This window comes from Montipora foliosa, chromosome 3, assembly GCF_036669935.1.
Source record: "Montipora foliosa isolate CH-2021 chromosome 3, ASM3666993v2, whole genome shotgun sequence".
NCBI classification, from domain to species: Eukaryota; Metazoa; Cnidaria; class Anthozoa; order Scleractinia; family Acroporidae; genus Montipora; species Montipora foliosa.
In genome coordinates, this window is record NC_090871.1 from 65,139,468 (window position 1) to 65,161,967 (window position 22,500).

Below are 22,500 nucleotides of genomic sequence, written 5' to 3' on the forward strand. Positions count from 1 at the left end.
CAGGGCTCAGAAATGGAAGAAGCATACATAAAAATAAGAAAAAGAGCAAATTTTGAATGCAGTTAACCGGAACAAAAAATTATGCGCTTCTCTTTATCCCGATAAGGGCACTTGTTTTTCCAAAATTCTTAAATGTTTGTAACCAGGAGCCTGTCATCCTGTACCAACCGTAGAAAAAATCAATCAGTAATTTGTCTGTCCAAGTCACATTGCGCGGGCCTTTGATTGCTATGCATGTAATCTGCTGTGATTTTTACCAGTGGTTACGGCTTTCCCAAGGTGATTTCAGCTTTCTGTTTTTGGATTCTTATTTCCGGCTCCTAATTCCGGATTCTTGTTGTTCCTTATTCCTGATTTTCCACACACCCGTGTAGATGCATGTCGTGTCGTGCCAATGGAAACTCTTGCTCTTGGACAGCTATCAAAACACATCAAAATCATCGACATTTGTCAGACAATTGCGTGTCTAATGCTACACCGGATCAAGTAAACTTGAGACAATTGCCCTTGAGAGATTTTCATAACTTTGTTTCCCAACATCGATTTGCCCGCAAAATAATTATGGCGAATACCGCGGACGATGCCGCGGGTACGGATGCATTTAGCCGACTTTACAAACTTACAGAGTTCAACAACCTTTTGATCAAGCTCGGAGGCTGGTCGCGTTTTCAGAAAATTCAGTGGTTGCTGCTGTTTGTCGCTGCAGTGCCTCAGGCATGGTACACCTACGCCCCAGCTTTTGCTGCAGCCAAGCCAAAACCCGATCAAGTCTTCATCCAGGACTGGAGGAAACAGAATTTTGTGGACATGGCAAAACGGTACTTGCAAAGAGGCGGGGTATAATACGCCCTAAACATCCATTGTCACCGAGGTACGGTTCTTAAGTTAAAAAGGTTGTAATCTTTTCAACAGTCCCGGCTTACATCCAGCTTCGACCAGTCAACGCGTTATTCTGTTAGCATTCCTCTGAGATTTACAGTACCCTTATAAATGACACGTCCTTTCACACAAAACTACCTCAAGTTTTCGAGCCTTAATAAACGCAGCACCACAGCCGATTTTTACGAAAGCTATTGCGGTAAGTATATTTTCTTGAGTCGCTAACTTTTGCAAAGCAGCAACTGACTAGACAACGTACCAGATAAATGCACTAAACACGGTAATTAGTAAGTTCAGAATCGTTGCTGTGCACGCATAAACGGTGTCATATTTTGAGAGCATAGTTTTGGAATATGTTAGCATAGCCATAGTTTTTCTTAGCATGATAAGTCGATTGTCATTGAGAGTGTGGATCACTGCATAAATGTGTCAATTTTAGAAACAAAACGCGGCGAGCTTCTGGGAAAACAAACAAAGCTGGTTTGTTTTCAATTTTTTTGTTTGTGTGATTGTTTTTTGGCTATTCCATCGTACATTACGTACACAGCTATGCAAGTCATTTTATGTCGAGGTCAAAGCTAACACATCACGCTACATACGGGAACCAGTTTTCTCTTTGGAGGTACCCGGTCGCGATCATAACATAAATCGGCAAGCGAAGAAGCGCAGAGATATCCTCGGCTAGCCTGTGCTCGCCGATTTATCTTCGTCTCGTTTCACTGCGGAGCCTAATACCCAAGGGTTTTCAAGCAATCAACCGCGGACGATAATCCTGCCGTTGTGTGTCGGATCGATTGGCTTGATGTGATCGCTGTAATTGCAAGTCTTTGTAACTAAATATTTTGGGCAAGTGCCGATACAACGTAGATTTGATTTAGTAATGAGTTATATTTTGGCCGGGAAACCAGCCTTCTTCAGGTACAATGGGAGTACCTGAGGAAGGCAGGTTTGGCCAGCCGAAATATTGTACATTACTACAGGGGCACCCAACGAGAATATAGTTCAAAACCACTTAAACATAACACTGTTAAACGTAGTTTAGTATTTAAACGGTAGATATAGTCATATTTTTATCCCCTAAAAAATTTCTATCTGTTCGGATTTCCTAGCTGATAGTCTGGTGATCCGAAAATTATAGGGATTAAAACCTACCTTTTCGAAAATTTCAGCCAGAAAAGAGGTTCCCGAAAATTCTAGGTGACCTTTTTAGAGTAAAAATCCGTTAAAAATGGGCAATGATACCATTTTTCAGATGTTCGAAAATCCTAGGAGAGGCAGGCAAGCAAGAAATTTTACAACAAATGTTCCGAAAATTCTAGATATCAAATCGTCTTCCGAACAGATATTTTCCGAAAATTGACGTTGGGTGCCCCTGTTACTAAATCAATTCTATGTTGTATCGGCTTTTGCCCAAAATATTTACCTAATCCCAGGTGTAGCGGAGCTACAAGGTTTGAAGAAAGTTCGAAAATAAGTGAATGAAAAAATTAAAAGTTCCTTGCAGAAACAAAACCCCGCACAAGGTGGTCAAGCATACTCAGCAGATTTCATTTATATGTACATTTTTGTCCCTTTTAAGTGGGACATTTTGTGCGAGGATGCCAAAAAGTACGTTTCCCTTACGAAAACCATATTCTTCGCTGGCAAGTTGTTTGGGGCATACTTCTTTGGTCGGGTGTCCGACAGATATAAACGAAGAGTGACTCTTCTCATCACAATGCTTATCCAGTTTGTTTCCTCCCTTATTGAGAGTTTTCCTGTGAACTTCGTCATGTCCGTGGTATTGAGAGTTCCACTTGGAATTTGCAGCGGAGGTGAGTGTTACAATATGTTGGATAAACCAGTAAGTGAGTAGACTGCCGGCCGTCCCTTCTAAGTCAGTCGAGCCGCTCTCTTTAGTCACGCAAGGGAGCCGAAGAGCCGAGGGAAGAATGGGGAGAGAATTAGATGCAAATTTTCGCTCTCTCCCCATTCTCCCCTCGGCTCCCTTGCGTGTCTAGACGGAAAACCTTAAATAGCAATGACCACAACCAGGTTTTCTGAGCCCGCGAGACCGAGTACCCGCAGCAAACCATTGTTTTAACGAAAGCCGCTGGTCAGCAAGCTGGTTCTGGTCATTGCTGTCTAAGGTCTTCCTGTCTAGACTGCTACAATAAGCGCCAAAAGGGTGACACACTTTCCCTTGGAATCTCGGACAAATCACACCAAAGTCTTTCCATCTAGCCCCCTCCCCCCCAAACAAACATTAAAGGGGGAAGGTGGGGGAAGAGGGGGAGTGCAAGTGGAAAATGTAACGTTAAGGTGATTTTTTCCAAATGGTTGTCTTCCCAGTTCAGTGTCTCAACTATTTTTGTCGCTTATTGTCTGAGAGGATTATGTCGTTTGTGTGGTACGAAACGCTTCCTTTTATATTAATTTCGAAACACAGATTAAAATAACTTTTTAGTGAAGTAATTTCGTACTTCAATTGTAGGTATTCTCTGGGACTGGACGAGTAACCACGAGTGACCACTTTAAAAATGGAAAGTAACAATATGTTCTTTCTTTATTTGTGGTTACTCGTCCAATCTTCGAGAATACCTAGCTTCATCCTAAATTATAGCTTCGAAATACATGAGGTATACTCCTTGAAGATCTTTTATTCATGGTTTTGTTAGTTTTGCTTCGCAATGAGCGAAAAATGCAATAACTTTCCTTCATGATAGTCGAATGGCTGCCAATGTCACGCTAAAGTCTTTTAAACGACGAAATGCTTGGTACTAACCAACCAATAATCTCTTCACAGTAAACTGACTTTCCTCCCAACTTAATTTCGAAATTTGTCGAAATGTTGACGGCGTATTCTCGGTGATAATAGGGAGCTTACGAAACGACGACGCCGATGGCAACGACGACGCCACAAAACAATAGGTTTAGTGAGCAAAAAGAATGGCTCTGTATGTGAGTTTTACATTTTGGTTCATTTCTTTGCCGTCATCTCCTAAATGAGGACGTGAAATTAAACGACCAAATTCAAGGTTCTGTGGAGGACGTTAGCACTTCATGATGAATTTTCAGTTCTCTCTCTACGCTTCCAACCCACTCATACCAGTTTAATTCCTCGCCAGTTACTACACATGTTTAACGCGAAACGACATGAAATAGTTTCGTAGTGATTTGAATAACGCGAACTTGTATTTTTAAATGAAGTCCTCGTAGCCGTCGTCGTCCTCGTCTCGTAAGCTCCCTAATTTTCGATGACGTCGAATCACTTTTCTCGTCAGTCACAAGCTCTGAAATGGCTTTCTTGATCTCCATGCTCTTTAAAATTCGATAAATCGAGGCGCGGGATATCCTAGCCTTTTCCATTATGTCCCTCAACGTCAATCACTTACAATCCTTTGCAAAACAGACAAATATCCATGCTGCGGCATTGATTTTCACCGGAAAACCATCCCCACTATTGTTACTTAGGTTTGCGCGCTACTGTGACGTCATCGTCAAATAGGGAAAATGGCTGTAACTATGTCCTAAAAAAAAGGATCAAGTACAATCATTTACAGTTCTAATATTCCCACGTAGTCTTTTACCTAGCGGTAATGCTGTATTTTCTAGTTCACACAATAAACGGCAAAAGGGTTGAGACACTTTCCCTTTTAAGGAATCTCGGACAAATCCCTCCCCCAAAGTCTTTCCATCTAACCCACTCCCCCCATCCCCCGCCGCAAGAACAATGTTGTTTTCTTATCGCCAACTCTTCCTTTTCCCGTTACCAACATTGAAGGGGGGAGGCGGGGGAAGAGGGGGGAGGGAGTGCAAATGGAAAATGTAACGTTGAGGTGGTTTCTCCCTAATTGTTGTCTTCCCAGTTCAGTGTCTCAACTATTTTTGTCGCTTATTGTTGCTTTCATTCGCTTCCAAGAACACGGACTCTGGCCACAGCCAAAGCAGAGAGTCCGTGAATTACGCATTTCCGGCTCTTCTGTGCATTCTCGGGAATTTGAAACAATAACGGTCGTCAATGGTTACAACATTATACCATTACCGCGACTGCGCGCATTTTTGGCTGTGGCCAGAGTCCGTGTTCTTGGTGCTGACCAAAAGAAAAGCGGACTCTGAGGAGGAGAATGGGATTCCACATTCCATCACAACTGATTAAGTTTCTTTTTAACGGGGATGATCATTTTCTTCAAAATCAATATATATAAATCTGTGTTCATAATTCTAAAAAAGGGGGTTAAAACAGATCTAAAAAACATTAAAAAACTAAATTTTCGGCCGCCTTCTGCGACCTTCAGAGAAAATATACTAGCAAGTTACGACATGCAAATATATAGAAAAATTATGTCATTGTTGGTTGCTCCTAAGGGAGGAAACCAGTGCCGCGTAAACCCTGGGGAATGGTGTTCTTTCGTTGACAGAATTTTTGTCGAGGAACGAATTAATGCAACGACTCTAGTAAAAACCCTTTCGTTCTTGGTTTTTACGCCTGTTTCCAAAATTCTTGCATAATTTGAGTGTATGTCGTGGCCAGTGGTTTCGGCATGCTGTTTTACCGCAGAGTCGATATTCCCATTAGTTCCAGGATTGTGCTCAGCCCTCCGAGACTTCCAACATCTTTTACTCTCTCCAACATATGTAAACGCATCCTCATTGGTGAAAGTCACTGCAAACTTCAATCCCTCAATGAAGATCAGCAAAGACTCAAGTATAACATCGAGTCGGCCATTGAGGCCTCTCATTGCGAGGCATTGTCCCAAGCAGTCGCACAACGCTGTGAACGCGTCCGATTAGAAATTGAACGGAAACACGAGCAAAAGCTGAATAGGCCACCAGCTCGCATGGATGTAGACGAATTAAAGAAGAGATGGGTAGTAAATATCTCTGGAAGAAGACTACAGAGCAACGAAATATCGCTACTGAGGAAAGGACTGAATTTTGCAATCACACCACACATTGTGCCCACGAAAGATATACTCGCTTTCGTCGAAGCTGCAATATGCCACCTACCTCGAGAAGGTCAGGATGCGATTAGAGCGGAGGTCAGTACGGAGCTCTGAAACATGCTAAGCCACCGAAACAACGAAACCTGACGAATGAGGAACGGAGAGCACTCAAAGAACTAAATACTGACGAAAACAATGAAATTATCAGAGCGGACAAAGGGAACTGTACAGTCGTCATGGAGTGCCGACTACCGAAGCCGGATTCAAGAAATGCTGCAAGATCGGAACGTCTATATACCAATCACTGATAGAAGACGTAATCCAACATCAAGAACGGAGCTTGAGTTACAGGGTAAACTTTTGGATCTGAAGAAACTTGGCAACCTTGATGAAACAGACTACTGGAAGCTCCGCCCCTCCGACTCCACACCAGCATCGTTATATGGTTTACCCAAGACTCACAAAGTGGTACTGCAGCAAACGGACGACCATCTCACTCTCCCGGAAGACACAGAAACGCGAATACCATTAAGACCTATAAACAGCTGTATTGGCTCACCGACTTATGAACTTTCAAAATACCTAGCTTCTATACTGAAACACCTTGCAAATGAAACCGAATACTCTGTCAAGAATGCTAATCAGTTTGCAGAGTTTGTAAGCAACCAAGAATTGGCCGAAGACGAGCTGATTGTGTCGTTTGACGTGATCTCACTCTTCAATTCCATACCGATCGGCATGGCGATAGATATCGTTCAGAGAAAACTGGAGAAATCTGATGATTGGAAAAATCACACTCAGCTCACCAAGGGCCAAATCCTGGACTTACTCTCCTTTCTCCTACACAACAGCTATTTTATATTTGAGGGAACCCAAAACCATCAGGTGTCAAGTTGTGCCATGGGATCTCCAGTTAGCGTGGTTATCGCAGAGCTTGTAATGCAAGAAGTTGAAGAAAAAGCATTAGAAACTTCGCCAGTCAGACCAAAATGGTAGTGTTGACGATTCGAACGCGTGCATTAAGCGAGACGGTGTTGAGGTCTTTCACAGTCACTTAAGGACGTTCGCGCCCATTGCTACTGCGCATTTTTTCGCGCATGTCACGCACACGTCATGCATCGCAGACAACGAAGGTAAACACGATGCTAAAGGCGCAAAAATTTTCCACAAGAATGGAACGTGAAAGCGTGTGACACCATGGGATAGCTGTGGACCCAGGTCTTCTTGGAAATGTCACGCAATGACGTGACAGTATGAATGTACCATCGCTTTGAGAACTTCGCAGCGATTTTACTCTCTTGAATGCTCGGTGACCCCTATTTTTCTTACCGGAGATCACTTCCTTTTCTGATTTTGTCCATTTTAACAAAAAACAAAAAAAAATCTGTGCGTGAGAAGTTACAAATATTTCGCCTTTTATGCTCTTGTGCCACCGAAGTTTTCTTTCTTAGACAAATATGTATCGTTTTTCAAGGTCTATTTCACCATAGAAAAAGACAGCTGCAAAAGTTTAATTAGTTGTATTAGTTATGTTGAATTGACTACGTTTACCTGATCTAAATTTCTTTAATATAGCTTTTTTTATTGCTGACAGTTGTAAACTAAGATCGTCTTAAAATAACGCAATCTTCTAAAAGTGCACCTCATGATCTCGAAAACAAGCACGGTGACCCCCCATTTTTTTCCGTTTTGGCAAAAGTAGATCATTACCTTTCTGCGTGGCAAGTTTAAAAAAAATCTGTACGTGGGAACATTTTGGGCGCGAACGTCCTTAAACTCGATAAATGCCAACATTCAGTTTACAGTAGAGATGCCTACAATAACTATGGGCAAGAAGAGCATAGCCTTCCTAGACACCAACAGCACTGTGAATGAAGACGGAAAGGTGGGTGTATATCGCAAGGCCACACATACGAGCAAGTATTTAGATTTCCATTCACACAGCCCAGCGCAAAGCAAAAGAGCTGTCATTAAGACCTAACTGGACCGCGCTAAATGTATTTCGTCTACGACTGCACGAAGACGAAGAGAAGAACGACGCGTTATTAACGACCTGAAAGCTAATGGCTATCCTGAAAACTTCATCAAGTCGGTCGAAGAATCGAACAACGCAAAACCAAAGTCCCGGGAGATCCCAAAAGCATATGCATCAATTGCATACATTAAAGGTGTGTCAGAGCGCATTAGACGGATTTTAAGCCGCGAAAACATTAGGACAGCGTTCCTGCCACTAAAAACATTGGGTCATGTTTTCAAAAAAACCTAAAGACCGGTCGAAAAAAGAACATTTGAAAGGAATTGTATGCAAAGTGAGTTGCAGAACGTGCCCTTTTACATATGTTGGAGAGTCTCGGGGGGCTGAGCACAAACCTGGAACTAATGGAATATCAGCTCTGCGGTAAAACAGCATGCCGAAACCACTGGCCACGACATACACCCAAATTATGCAAGCATTTTGGGAACAGGCGTAAAAACCAAGAACGAAAGGCTTTTACTAGAGTCGTTGCATTCGTTCCTCGACAAAAACTCTGTCAACGAAAGAACACCATTCCCCAGGGTTTACGCGGCACTGGTTTCCTCCCTTAGGAGCAACGAACAATGACATCATTTTTCTATATATTTGCATGCCGTAACTTGCTAGTATATTTTCTCTGAAGAAGATCGCAGAAGGCGGCCGAAAATTTAGTTTTTCAATGTTTTTTAGATCTGTTTTAACCCCCTTTTTTAGAATCAATATATATACCTTCATTTCAACCTGGAAATATGTATCATTTCATATGTTCTCCAGTTAGACTGCGAATTGCCTCTAATTTCGGAGAGCGAGTTGGGAGCTCGGTAGAAAAACACGCGCGGGAGGAATTCGGAAGACCTGCGTCGTGATTAGGAATTCTCCCACTCCTCTCTCGCACGCCGAAATAAGAGCCTGAGACTGCTCCCACTCGCAGTCTGTTCTCTAATATCAGTAGCTCATCAAGTGGGGCCTCTATTTACCATATTTGGCTTAGGAATCAACCATTTCCAGAGTTGATTTACTTATAGAGCGCCTTCCTTGGAAGATTCAGCACGCCCACTGTTGTAAAAGCTAATCAAAACAGAGCTATCTCACCCTCAAGGGAAATATGATACTTTTCGCGGGAAAAACCTGTTCCTAAAAATACATTTACTCATGAAAGGGTTGACTCAACGAATTACCCCTTGATGAGCTGCAGCTGATAAAGATTCTATAATATTCTATACATCAATTGTCTCAATTGTCAACCTGCAAATAATAAAGGAAGCGATTTCTTTTGCGTCAATTAAGACTTCAATGGGCTCCAAGTTATCTTCGTTTTGGGCAATCTTGCTCGTTGTAGAAAATAGCGTCGGAATGGCAAATGCAGACGAGAGATTACCCGGCCTCTTTCCCAGGGTCTGTCTTTTCAAGACGGCAGAGAAGCGAGACCCTGGGAACGAGGTTGGAGATAAGCATTTTTCATGTCATTTACAGCATGCTTGATCGCTGGGTTTCTTCTCATGACTGAAATAGCGACTCCTCAGTGGAGACGTTGGGAAAACTGTTTGTCCGACGTGGCCTACGGGGTAGGTATTGTTGTGCAAGCTTTGATTGCGTACTTCATTGGTGGCTGGCAACCTTTCAGCTTGGTAAAAACCCTGCTGAATGTGCCGTTTATTGTGTATTATTGGTAAGAGAATGAGGTACACTGACTATTAGCAAAATCATGTTAGAATAACTCTCGCAAAGTTCGCTATGAAATAAGGGCCCTTGTACCCGAACTTTCTCGAACTTACAATTTCACGGCGGTTGAACGAACCAAATAAAATAAAATAAATAAATGAATACTATTTATTTCTTTACTAGACTGTGAGTAGTCTCTAATCTCGGTGTGGGATTGTGCGGGGGGGGGGGGGGGAGGGGGGCAATTATATATACGAACGCGCGCGAAGAGACGCGACGTGACGGAAGCGCCGAAAATTCGAGCTCCCCTTGCGTCGCGTCTACTTGCAATCCGTGCGCGCGCATGTGTTTTGCTCGCCCCACAATCCATCGCCGAAATTAGTGACAACTCGCAGTCAATTTCCTTACAGAATTAATTATTTCCCTTGGGAGTGAGAGTGATCACTCGCACAATCCGAAACTTGGAATCGTCTTAATTAAAATCATCGCGCTTAAGAGGAGTTCAGCGCTCCTGTTGTGAATATCAAGAATAGTTCAGCGCTTTACCACTACGCTGTTAGGCTGCTAGCAAACTTACTCTTCTGTGTCCGTCGAGCTGGCGTGTTTTTAAGTCAAATCATGTTTTGTGTCGCCTTCTAGAAAAAACGTCCGAAAGAAGCATCTCTAGGCTGGATTGTTTCAGTGAGTGTTGGAAATCGAGCCGAAGGCTTCCCCTATTATTTTTGCCCACCAATTATGCAAATGTGTGATGTTCTTGTTGCCGTCGCCGTTGTCGTTCCTTTAGCTCCCAAAAAGACGATGTCGATGCCGTCGTCGTCAACCTTGCTTGATCCAAAACGACTTTTACGCCTTAAGGGCCCACTGACGTATTTTTTTGGGTGCGTTGCTAAGGATGTAATAGTTAAGTAATTTGAGAGAATTTGGCATTATTATGGTCAGTTTTTAACTTTTGTAAGCCAATGACCCTAAATATGACGTCATCATGCCGCGCCCATGGTCACGTGACCAAGAAAAGAAAACTCTAAATTTGTCTCCGTGCTACTCAATTTTGGTAGTTAATCGATGGTTTGATAATTTGTATTCGTTTTTGCATCCAGCCAAGCATGGTTTTCTTTTTATTTTGAAAAATGTTCTTTTTAAAGACACAAACGATACTGAAATACCCATAACTTTTCCAAAAAAGATGATTTTAAAAAATCAATGCTTAGCTATATTCTGTATTTGGGAGTGAAACGTGCCATGTAAAAAAAAATATAATTCAATTTAAAACCGCCATTAATTTAGCTTTTTTCTCAAACCGGAAGTCAGTTCGTTTACGCATGCGCAGTTGATCTGAGAACGAGCGCGAGGAAGGGCGAGGAAAAACCTTCCATGGAAACGACAGTTTGTTCGGTGACTTTTGCTTACAAGTGGGTTTTCTTGTCAGCTCACGATATTATGACGTCAGTTACCGGAAGTAACATTTCACTTCCTTAGCAACGCGCCAAAAATCCGTCTGTGGGCCCTGAAGACTATAATTGAAACGTTCCTTTTTTGTTTTTATGTTTATAAGTTCCTGTAGTTTTGGCGAAAGCTTTTTTTGAAGTGAAACGAAACGAAGTAAAAAACTATGATCTTCGAATCTGATTTAATAAATATTGTATCAATTAACATGCCATAGGTGTCAGTCCAAGATCCTTAAATTTGCGTTATTGTCTATAGGATCATTCCAGAGTCTTCGCGATGGTTGTCGGCCAGAGGGAGGGTCAAAGAGGCCGAAAAAAGTTCGCGTCGAATGGCGAAGGCGAATGGGTACGAATATCCCGAGGGAACGCTTGCAGCGATGTAAAGAGAAGGAAGAGAAGAAGAGTGAAAGAAAACTTATTACTTGTGGCATTTGTTCAGTTATTATTTACTGTACTAAATACTTGATAAAAATCACACTTATTGAGGCATGGTCCTGGTAAGTTAAGTGAACTGAGCTACCCTCAAATGTTTTTTTTTTTTTGATAAATCTCTTTTTTCCTTTGTCTCGGAGTAACTGCAAAGCCACGTACTATGGTCTGTGTCCTTGTAGCAGCATCGTTCGAAGAACGAGGCATATAACAATACACGCCACTCATATGCAAAGAAGTGGTCGGGTATTCTGCGCAGTTCAGCTGCCTCTCCAAAAATTTGCCTGCTTTTAATGATTTGACCCAAAATCGAGCAAGTGTCAGAGTACAAGTTTTAAACAGTGTTGAGACTTAATTTTTGTGACGTGAAAGAAAGAAAGTAACAAACTCGTTTATTACAAACTCGAAAAAATATTAGCTCCCAGTTGACTTTAAACAGTGAGCGACAACAGGGCTTACACCTGGGGGAATGGGGGGGGGGGGGGGTACTCCCATAAAAAAAGGACGGGGTGCTCGTCGCACCTTTAAGGGGTTAAAAATGCGGTTTGGGTACCTCTTAGGGTGTTAAGCCTCAAAAGGTCCACAGCGGGAGCCTTAGCGGTACCTTGTAGGGTATTGAGCCCAAAAAATTATGACAAGAGGCATTTGACAATTAACTATTTTTTTAAATTTTGTCTTATTAAAACCCATAATTTGGTACTTCTTGAGGACGGAAAAATTTCATGCCACGCGCACAAGACAGAATTTTGGTACCTCTTAGGGTCTTAGGGGCTCTTTTCAAAATTTCCGACGAGCTACCCCGTCCTTTTTATATGGGAGTCCCCCCCGAGGGGTTTACCTTTCAGGACTGTTGGACAAATTCCCTCCCCCTATGAATTAATTTCTCCATCAAACCCTCTCCCCAACAGCGTTTTTTTTTCTGTTACTAATATTGCCGGAATGGGGAATGGGGAAGTGCAAGTTGAAAATGTAACGTAAAAATGAATTTTTCATAATTATGGTCTTTCCACTGACAGTGTTTCAACTACTCTTGTCGTTCATCATTTGAGTATCAACTGCATTTAGCGATGGGGTCAGTTCTGATTGGCGAAAGTGTATAGAAATCAAATCAAAACCTTCAAATCGCAGTTTGTTGTTTTTGAGCAGAGCGAAAAACCTCTCAAAGCAGAGTAGAGAACCAACAAACTCAACCCAGGTGTGACGCCAAGTCTGGGAATCGCACCCGGGCCACTGACTGACATAACTCACATTGATCAATGACCTGGTATCGCAGTAGTCGGGAGTTCAAATTCAGTTGGTCGACTTTTCTTTTGTTAATGTTTAGGTGACGCTCATAATTTCGAGGACCTTAAAAACTTCTCAAAAAGGGTGCCGCTTACCTAACAACAAAGACTCTAATTAAAATCTACGACGGCAACCTTGACGAAAACGTCACCTCAAAATATAACTTTGCACTATCTTAAGAGTGCCTTCGATTCACTGTATTCCGGAATAGGAATACATGGAATATAAGTAAGAAATCCTTCGTTTTTACGGAGATTCACGTTAAAATTGCCAAACATCGGCTAAAATGCTAACTTAGGCCGCGGCTTAAGAAAATCAGTGGACCTCCAAATCTGTTTATAAGTGGTATATTTAAGTAGATAAATTGTTGTCTAGTCTGGAATGCAAGCCTTCTTGTTACCATCAGCTGCTGACAGTTTTTAGATATGATTGTTGGCAAAATAGAAAATGGCTTAGAACGCGGTTTTGTTAAACATCGTCTAAACTAAGTTTTAATAATCGACCCATACCGTTTTAATCATTACGCCACGTATTCTTATTCCGGAATAGGGTCAATACAACGCGCCCTAAGTCTTTCGCGATTTCTCCGCCTAGTTTGGTTTATGTCGTTCATTGTTAGGCGAAGTGTCCTAAGAGATATTTGGTACGAGCGTCTTTCATGTTCCATTTTTGCTTGGAACAGGGTTTCAAAGCAAAAATGGAACATGAAAGACTCTCTATTGTCTGCTCACGTTGTCGTCAAGGCTTCGCGTCGTCGTTATGAAGAGTACTGCAAGAATATGTGCTAAAATGCGTGCTACACGTGCAGACGTGCAGCACGAGTATTCTTCATCTTTTAACAAATGATATAATTTTTCGTGGCGCTGTTGTTGCCGTCGTTTGTTAAGCTCCCTGAAGCCGTTTTGAACGCCGCTTAAATCATGAGAGAGAATGATACATTTATTCCCAGGTGGGGACGTTTCCCATGTCACAAAACACTGATCGATGGTTCAAATTCTAGAATGCCGGGCCACCTAAGGTATATGGATAACGTGTTATGTCATATCCCTCGTTCTTAAAACGATACCAAATATTCTGATTGCCTTTTGTAAATGAGCTTCTTTGGGTTTTTTTGCCGTAGGTGCGTGACCAGCATGGTGTATTACGGGCTCAGTTTTAACTCTGGAAATTTAGCGGGAGATTTTTATTTAAATTTCGCGGAGGAGATTCCCGCCTACTTGCTCGCCACATACCTTGTTGAAAAGTAAGTACGGGTGTATTTGCACGCTTTAGACCTCTTTCATAATGGCGCCCAAATATTATTTTGTTTTAATGCTAACAAGTCTTTCTAGCCTCGCTACGACGAGCAGTTTTCGAAAGAATATTTGTTTCAAAATGAGGGCAGCAGGTCGAATTAACAAATTTAAAAGAATATAAGGGTGGTCGCCATTTATGACAGTGGTCTATTTCCGTACTGATGCTGTGCAATAGGGCTACGGAAACGACAAGCCAAAAAGCGGTAATATTATTGGCTAAATAGGGGAAAACAATCGTGCAGCACGCATTTTTGAACAATTATTTGTCGTGTTCTGCAAAGCAAATACGTCAAATAACAACGTGAACTTTTAACAGTAAATCGTTCATTCTTTACCTTTACTCCAAACCTTTTCGTACCAATTCATTTATAGGACTTTTTTCCACTCCTGTTGGACGGCTAGAGTTTAATACGTTGTGCTCTAGAAAAACAATCAGTGGTGTCAGTGCGCCCCAGTTTAAGATGTCGTGTATTTTATCTTAGACGGCTTTATTGTCTGAGATAACTGAGGTGCGTCGAATGTGCGTCGTTCTTTAATTCCCTGCTAGCAGAGTACTCTTCTTTTTCCGTTCGCTGGGCTGACGAGTACGGGAAAAGAGACTTCTGCCATGAGTCCAAACTCACTTCGATCCGACCTCCGTGCACAACCTTGGACAGCACTCTTCAAACCGCATGCCCCATGATATGTTTGCTAACTGTAACTTGAGCCCGCTGTGTCCTGCCCACTCCTTTACAGTACGTAATTTCCGTGTTGTTAAGTGAGCCCGCACAACATGAAGTATCACGAGAAGATTCGGTCGCTAAGTAACCGCTGCGCATGCTCAACACAGTGAGTTTGGACACATGGAAGAGGTCTCCTTTCCGTGCTCGTCAGCCAAGTGAAAGCAAAAGAAAACAGACCTCTGTTAGCAGGGAACGTTCCATAGGTGCGTCGAAGGGACAAATTTCACTTTAAACGTTGAATTTGTTTGTCGTTTAACGCGTCTGCCTTGTCTCCCTTATTTATACATGACGTCCATGACGTTTTAAATGGCCACTTAACATAAATACGGACCTAGAAACTATTTGCTGTTATTTCTTTTCCTTTTAATTACCAGCTCTCCCACTTACCGTAAAAGCTTTACTCGTTGAAATAAATGAATCAGTTGGAATGAGCTTTGATATACCGTACCTGTCATTTCCTTTCTTGTCATTTTGAGCTTTTTGCCTTGTACAACAGTCATTAATGCCTTTTCCCTTTTAACTTTGCAGAGTGTGAATCGGCGTATTCCATTGATGGCATATTACATTATTGGAGGAATTGCATTAATTTGTGTTTTCTTTATTCAACTCACAGGTGAACGAAAAAACCCGAAAACTAAGGGCGCGTTTTTTTATTCACAATGCTGGGATAAGAATGGTTGGTACGGAATGCTAGGAATAATTCGGATTGTCTGCATAAAAGAAACGCCCTTCGAGATGCACGGTCGTGAGGCCCGTTTCTCGAAAGTCCCGAAACTTTTACGGGCCATTTTCGGGTGTCACAATTCCCTTTGTATCTCAAGAACGGAGAGGATTTAAGTTGTCAAACTCTACGGACATGTTTCTTTTAGTTAGCTTGAAAACATGTTAAAAGATCGGCCTTCCAAAATAAGCGGTTGGCAGTTTCACAAGTGGCTTTTCGGACCCGAAAAGTTTTCGGGACTTTCGAGAAACGGGCCCCAGCTGGCAGGAGTAAACATTGCGTAACAAATATTGCGGCCGACGAAGAGACTGCCGCATTGCATTGCAGCCGTTATCGCAGCAACTTTCCTTGTAAATGAAGACGAGGAAGAAAATATGGAGACTGTTTTGGATTTGCCGAATGTTTTGGCAGTCTTATATACAAAGGAGAGGAGACACATCCCTCGAATCACAGGCCATGCAGACAATGTTGTTCCCGCATATTTTCTTGTACGAAACATCACTGAAAAAACCTCGTACTTTTGGTACAATGAAATTAGAGGCAATGTTTCATTGTTTCCAAAAGTCTAACCTGAGTTTTAGCTCGTGGAGAGCTATCGGGATGGTTGGCGAATCATCCTGTCAGGCGTAAACAATGGAAAATTTGTAATCGATTTCTGATCGTCTCAAGTTCGACAGGCGCATTCATACATTCGTTAAATGGTCGTTAAGGCGGCAGGCGCATTCATGCATTCGTTAAATGGTCGTTAAAAATGCTCATATTCGGCTACCAATGAAAGACGCTCAATATAATGTATTACACTGCATTTGTAACCGCTCTATAGGCTTGATAATTTCACTATATCACCTCCTTGACGCAGTATCTTACTCCACAAGCTTACCACAGAATATCTTTGATTTCTCCGGTAGAGACGTATTTGAATCCGCAGCGCTCATCTCGCCGTCCGCCATCTTGGATTTTCATTCGCAGCATTCTGTTCATTCTTCCCCTGGGAGAAAAATGGATGGAATGGCGTTCTGTCCATTCCGAAATAGGAATGCGGAATAGAAAAACGCGCGCAAATTTTACATTCTGACCGTTCTCATTCCAGAATTGTGAATAGAAAAACCAGCCCTAAGGATGCGTTCTATTGACCGTATTTCGGAATAGGAATACATGGAAAAGAGGTTCAAAAACTCATTAATAATTCATGTGGCTAACAGCCTATAAAAAGATCGATAAAACTTCAATGAACCTTTATACCTGGTAATCTATGATCATTCTGAAAAGCCCGGTGGCAGCTTTGATTTCTGTCCCAGGGGAGTGCCGGGCTGAATGTGCAAACAATGTAATTATCGCTTATTCTCAAACGAAACGATCTTTATATAAATATCACTAGTAATCTTTATGGAATAGTCCAAATCATTTTCATCGAAATTTTAATAATAGACCATATTCGTATTCTCGGTATTGGACTGCAACTAGCTTGCAATGGAGGCTAATGCGGGGGAATCTTTTCAAATGCAAATACTTTTTAATATATTCCCCCGCATTAGCCTCCATTGCAAGCTAGTTCCAGTCCAATACTGAGAATACGAATATGGTCTATTCAACGACTCTGCCGTCATGTTATCGATGTTCGTATCCAGACTTTAGATTTTGTCCTGTTCCACGCCGAACCTTCCTTCTTCGTTCGCTGCTTGTTTCTTCAGCCTTGCATTTTGCCACTGTGCAAAAATATTAAAAGACCATTTTGTGACATATAGTGTTGATTTTTCAATTCTCCGAACTTTCTCTTACGCAACATGTTTAACCAACCTCCTTTAACCACCGGCAACAAAGAATAAGCACTGAAGGAAAAAAACGTGCTTTTAAAATTACCCTACTTTTTATAAGCTCCACTTGTTTTTCTTGTGTACTGATATCTTCCTCTCACAATTTGAACCTGTGTTCGGACTCCCGAGGAATTCGCATTTTGTGGAATGTTTTTGAAGCCGTTCAAAAAACTCGCAGCACGTGTTTTATCGGGTTTAAGAAACAAGCCGATAAAACACTGCTGCTCGTTTTTTAAACATTACTTAGGAAACCTTTTTTACGGAGAATACGGAGAATTGAAATTATCAAATACCTGCTAAAATTATATTTTAAACATATCGTTATTATCCTTGTTGCTTCAAAAGCGCCAGACATACCTTTTTAAATCATAAATCCACCTATTCTTATTCCGGAATAGGGTCAGTCGAAACAGGGAAACAGCGAGTTTTATTCCCGGCTAGGGAATCAGTGAGTTTTTTTCCCCCCTAGGAAGTTAATGAGTTTTGACCCATGGCACGTGACACATTCTCCTCCAATCGAAAAAAAAAATTAGAGTTGGGAAGTACAACAAACCCAATTTAACTACTTTGACCAATCGTAAAACGTGTAGGAAATCAAGCGAGCTAATCGTAACGCAAAGCTAAAGCATGCAGCCGGCGCGAGACGCGGGAAAATGAGTTCGAGCGAGTCACGTATACTGTTGGTTTTTGTGTGATCCAGCTCTGGTTGGCTAAAACTGTGGCGAGAGATGCTTAAGCCAATCATTAAAGAGTAGTAATATAAATCTAAAGTATACAGTCAATGCCGGGTTCATTACCAAGTTGCTGGCTCCCTCCGTTTCGAAACGATTCAAATGAAATGTTTCAAATGAAACTGAGTGAAATATCTTCATAGAATTAACCTCATTTTCGTTTATGATTTGAAATTCTCGCCCAAGTCTCGTTTTTAAGGCAAACAGAACTCGGAAATGGACCATTGAAAAAGAACTCTTCATACGGAACATGCCGTCGATACACGGTGAAGCCGGCTCTGATAAATTTGATTTCTTGGATAAATCCACAAATAGCAATCCTCGAATTAAAGTAGGATTTGATGAGAAGAAACATATGTATATATGGGATGGTGATTTTGAGACGTTTAAAGATTTGTGTCAACAGGATTTAGGGCTCGAACTGTTAAAAACCACCGGTGAAGATGGCGACCAAAAAATGTCAATCAAGACGAAGGGAGCAACGCTGACGTTCCACAAGAACACCAAAACCATACAAGTACAAGGATCTGATGCATCAGTTGTAAAGGATAAGTTAAAATCGTTTCTAAGACACCCTGAGCTCGACCAGCCCGAATCTGCCGAGATTGAATTATCCCGCCATCTTGACTTCGGCGTAGAAGAAGAGAACAGCCACATAGATTCTACTCAACGGCTGTGCAAGGAGATTAGAGATATGAAAAAGGAAATATCCAAACTTTGGAATATTATTCAAACGCCGAATCAATTAGAAAAGCAGGATTGTCATTGTTCGGTAGAAGTCCGTCGACTTGAAGATCAGAATCGGTCGCTAAAAGGCAGGCTTGAGGAGGTTGAACGGGAAAAGGACGCTCTTTTGTTATCACTTTCCTTACTGGCCGCTAAAACACATACACCTGAGTCTCCACCTACTATGGATAACTCGGTAATAGAACTGCACACACAACAGGAACCATCAACATCTACGACTACAGATGATGCTTTAACTGATAACAGAGCTCCGAAGGCATAACAGGTATAAGTAAGCGGTCTTCTAGTGCAGGTTAGGGAAAAAGTGCTACAGTCCCGTCGACAAGTTCGGTCAAACCCATTAAAGGTAAGAAGCCTAAAGTATTAATAATGATCAAGGAAATAGAGGCCGAGAAGCTGTCAAAAACCCAGTCAATAACTAAATCTTGTATTCCCGGAGCGACAGTTGTAAAGATAAGAGATCAACTTGTTTCGACATTTATTGGGCCAGTTGGAAAACATAGACTGGACTGGACTCTGGACTGCACTGGACTGGACTGGGGGTTAATTTTTTAGAATCAGTTTCATTACAAATAGTCACCCGAGGTCAACACAGCAGTATTTGGCTCCGTTTCTCTTTAATTTGAGGTAATCTTTTAAGCGAGTATTTACAAGCTTCGCTACACATACTTAGAAAGTTCTCCGTAATACCATCCCTCACGCTGTGTTTTCCGTCGTAATTCCTCGCGGAGAGTTTCCCTGTGGGTGAAGAGGTCACATCCAAACCACAGACTCCGCAACTATTTTTAATGTAAGACAGAATCATGACCTGTCCCAGTACCCTGTATGACTTTTCTTGTCAATGCTTTCAATCAGTGATCTGTCTTTGACCTTTTAAATATAACGCAATATATATTTTGTCACATTCTATTTGGTGCTTTCTTTCATGAATGCCAAAGGACTCAGGCTTCGCTTTATTTATCCAGCTTACTGAGTTGTACCAAGCTCGCTATTCGTGTGGGTTCTGGAGTATACGTCTCATGCGAGACAATGTCGGTAAATCTACCGAGTTACCACACAACATCTTGAACATCTTGAAGTCATCATCACTGATCTCGCTATTATGAACACAAACATCACTGTAAAACACTAACCAACTGATAACAAAATGCAATTACAGTAAATGTCCATTGAAATTTGTCAACTGATAATCATCGAATTGATTGCAGGTAATTTCCAATTTCATTCACATTTGTAATACACGCGATTCTAAAAAAGACCCATTTTTCACATTCATTCCATCGAATCTCTATTGTTTCTGTCCTCACTGCTTCACTATAAAGCTGAATATTTGATATTTCGAAAATGGCCTATTGATACAATATTACACAGAGAGTAAATTCACTTTCATTTTGTTAGCTTTTTTCATCGGGCTGTTCGATTTTTTTTTTTTTGTTTGTGACGGTGTCCGTGACAAACGTACGGACACAAACACAGATAAGACCGGACCAAGGGACTGGACAATCTGCGAGCCAGCGAACCATGCGTATTTCGCATTTAAGTCTAAGCACCCATTTCAAATAGCGCTGATAAACAGTTGTTAAGTCTAAGCACCCATTTTAAAATGGTTAGCTTTCAATAATTGTGCGACTCGCATGTTGACTTGCATGGCTCGCCATGTTGGCTCGCATGACTCGCACATTGTTCTTACTCGAGGAACAGAATCGTCTGACACAATTTCTTTAACGTAGTCTAACGCTTTCATTGCTTCTAAAATGGTTTAAACATCTCTGAATACAGAAAACATCTCACATGAAAACGAAAAGCATACGAGCTTAATAAAGGGCATATGACGCACGAGTGCAACTTTGTTCCACAATTTCTGCCTTGTCTTCCTGTCAATTTTGGATAAACAACGGTTCAGGTTTCCTGTTTCCCAGATAGTAATTTATGTTTTTCGTCCGATTCTGAGTGTAGTCCAGAGAAGAAGATTTCGACAACCGTCACACGACAACAGAGATGGTGGCTTATTGCAAAGGTTCTCTTTCAGAACAACTTTCACGAGTTACTTGAAGCCAGGAAAGGATATATTATTAGCTGCAAACCCGTCAGACCGGAATGCAAAGTTACATATTTTGGTTGGCCTTTGCTCACGAGTTCTAAATCCTATAGACACTTTGCTAAATTCCTGGTTTCCCAATTTTTTTCACAACAATTTTCGTCTTTGGGGGAACAGGTTTGGCGCAGTGAAAGCATTCGCCTTCCTCTAAGGTGGCCTGGGATTGAGTCCCGTATTCCTAATAGCACACGTTCGATATGTCAATATTCACACATGATTAGCTACGAGGCTTTAAGGTTAAATTCGAATATTGTTTTGTTTAGAACTCTCCCTTGACACTTGTGAGACAAGAACCGAGCCACGAAATTTGACCATAAAGCCTCGTAGCCACGCCTTAACAGTTACATAATGAACTCGGCCTATTCGCTGCTTCTTCACTCGACTCCGAAAGGATTTTCTCCCAGTATTTCCCTCTTATCATAACGTTTGATTTACAGTTTCCACAAAGTATTAGAGACAGACTTAAAGTGCCCCTGTGACCAAAAATCAATTCATATTTTTCTTTGGATTTCAAAACTATGTTAACAAAACACTAAGTGACCCACGTTTTAAGCCTTGATTTCAAAAAGACACCTCTTTATTTTAACTGGAATTTTCCTATTTAATGGTCCGCCATTACGAACATCATGTTCTTGAGAGAGCTGGATCGAGGAGAAAATGACGTCAAAGGCTTACTAGTTTAAGAATGCAATACGTGTATACGCCGCAGAATTAATATGCAGCACGGGAGTTTTGGGCTTTCAGACTTTTAAACTCACGCTTTGCATATATAATAAGCTGCGTTTACACGCTGAAATTTTAAGCTAGTTAGCCTCTGACGTCACGTTTCCCTGGATCCAACCGTCTGAGGTCATATCGGTCAGTTTTGAACGTGAGTAATGGCGGACCGTGAAATCCAAAACTTACACTCAAAGTAAACGGCTTTTGGATAAAAATCAAAGCTCAAAATTTTGCCAGTCAGGTGTTAAGCAAACACATTTTCAAAATCTGAAGGAAAAAAGGAAGTGGTTTTTTTGATCACAGGGGCACTTTAACTATTATATAGAGAGTAATGTAATCATTGATTCATTCCTCATGGGACTATTAGAGACCATTAGCGACTATTAGAACCCACAAATGACCAACTCCCAACGTCAGTGGCTTCATAGCTCAGTTAGTTAGAGCGTCGCACCGGAATCGCAGGTCACGGGTTCAAACCCCGTTGAAGTCCTGAATTTTTTAGGCTTCTCTACGCAATTGCAAAAATTGCGTTCATAACTGCGAGGATCATAGCTTCACTTGATTTCATATCCGCAGTTCACATATGATTCATTTCATATATCATTTCATCATTGATTCATTCCTCACGGGAACATTAGAACCCACAAATGACCAGCTCCCAACGTCAGTGGCTTCATAGCTCAGTTGGTTAGAGCGTCGCACCGGAATCGCGAGGTCACGGGTTCAAACCCCGTTGAAGTCCTGAATTTTTAGGGCTTCTCTACGCAATTGCAAAAATTGCGTTCATAACTGCGAAGATCATAGCTTCACTTGATTTCATATCCACAGTTCATATATGATTCATTTCATATACCATTTCATTACCTATATAGACCGTATGAGCATTGGCCCTGCTAATGGAATTGGGTCCACACAATGACAGAGAACAACTCTGACCAGGGTGGAAATTGAACCCACGACCTTCGGGTTAGATCAGCGCTCCTCTACCGACTGAGCTGCAAGGTCAGACGGGAG

The 22,500-nt window shown here is 41.6% G+C and overlaps 1 pseudogene; it reads left to right on the forward strand.

Moving 5' to 3' along the window:
• Nucleotides 1-539: 539 nt before the first annotated feature.
• The window catches only part of LOC137996231 (organic cation/carnitine transporter 2-like), a 200,655-nt pseudogene continuing 178,694 nt past the window's right edge, over nucleotides 540-22,500 (forward strand).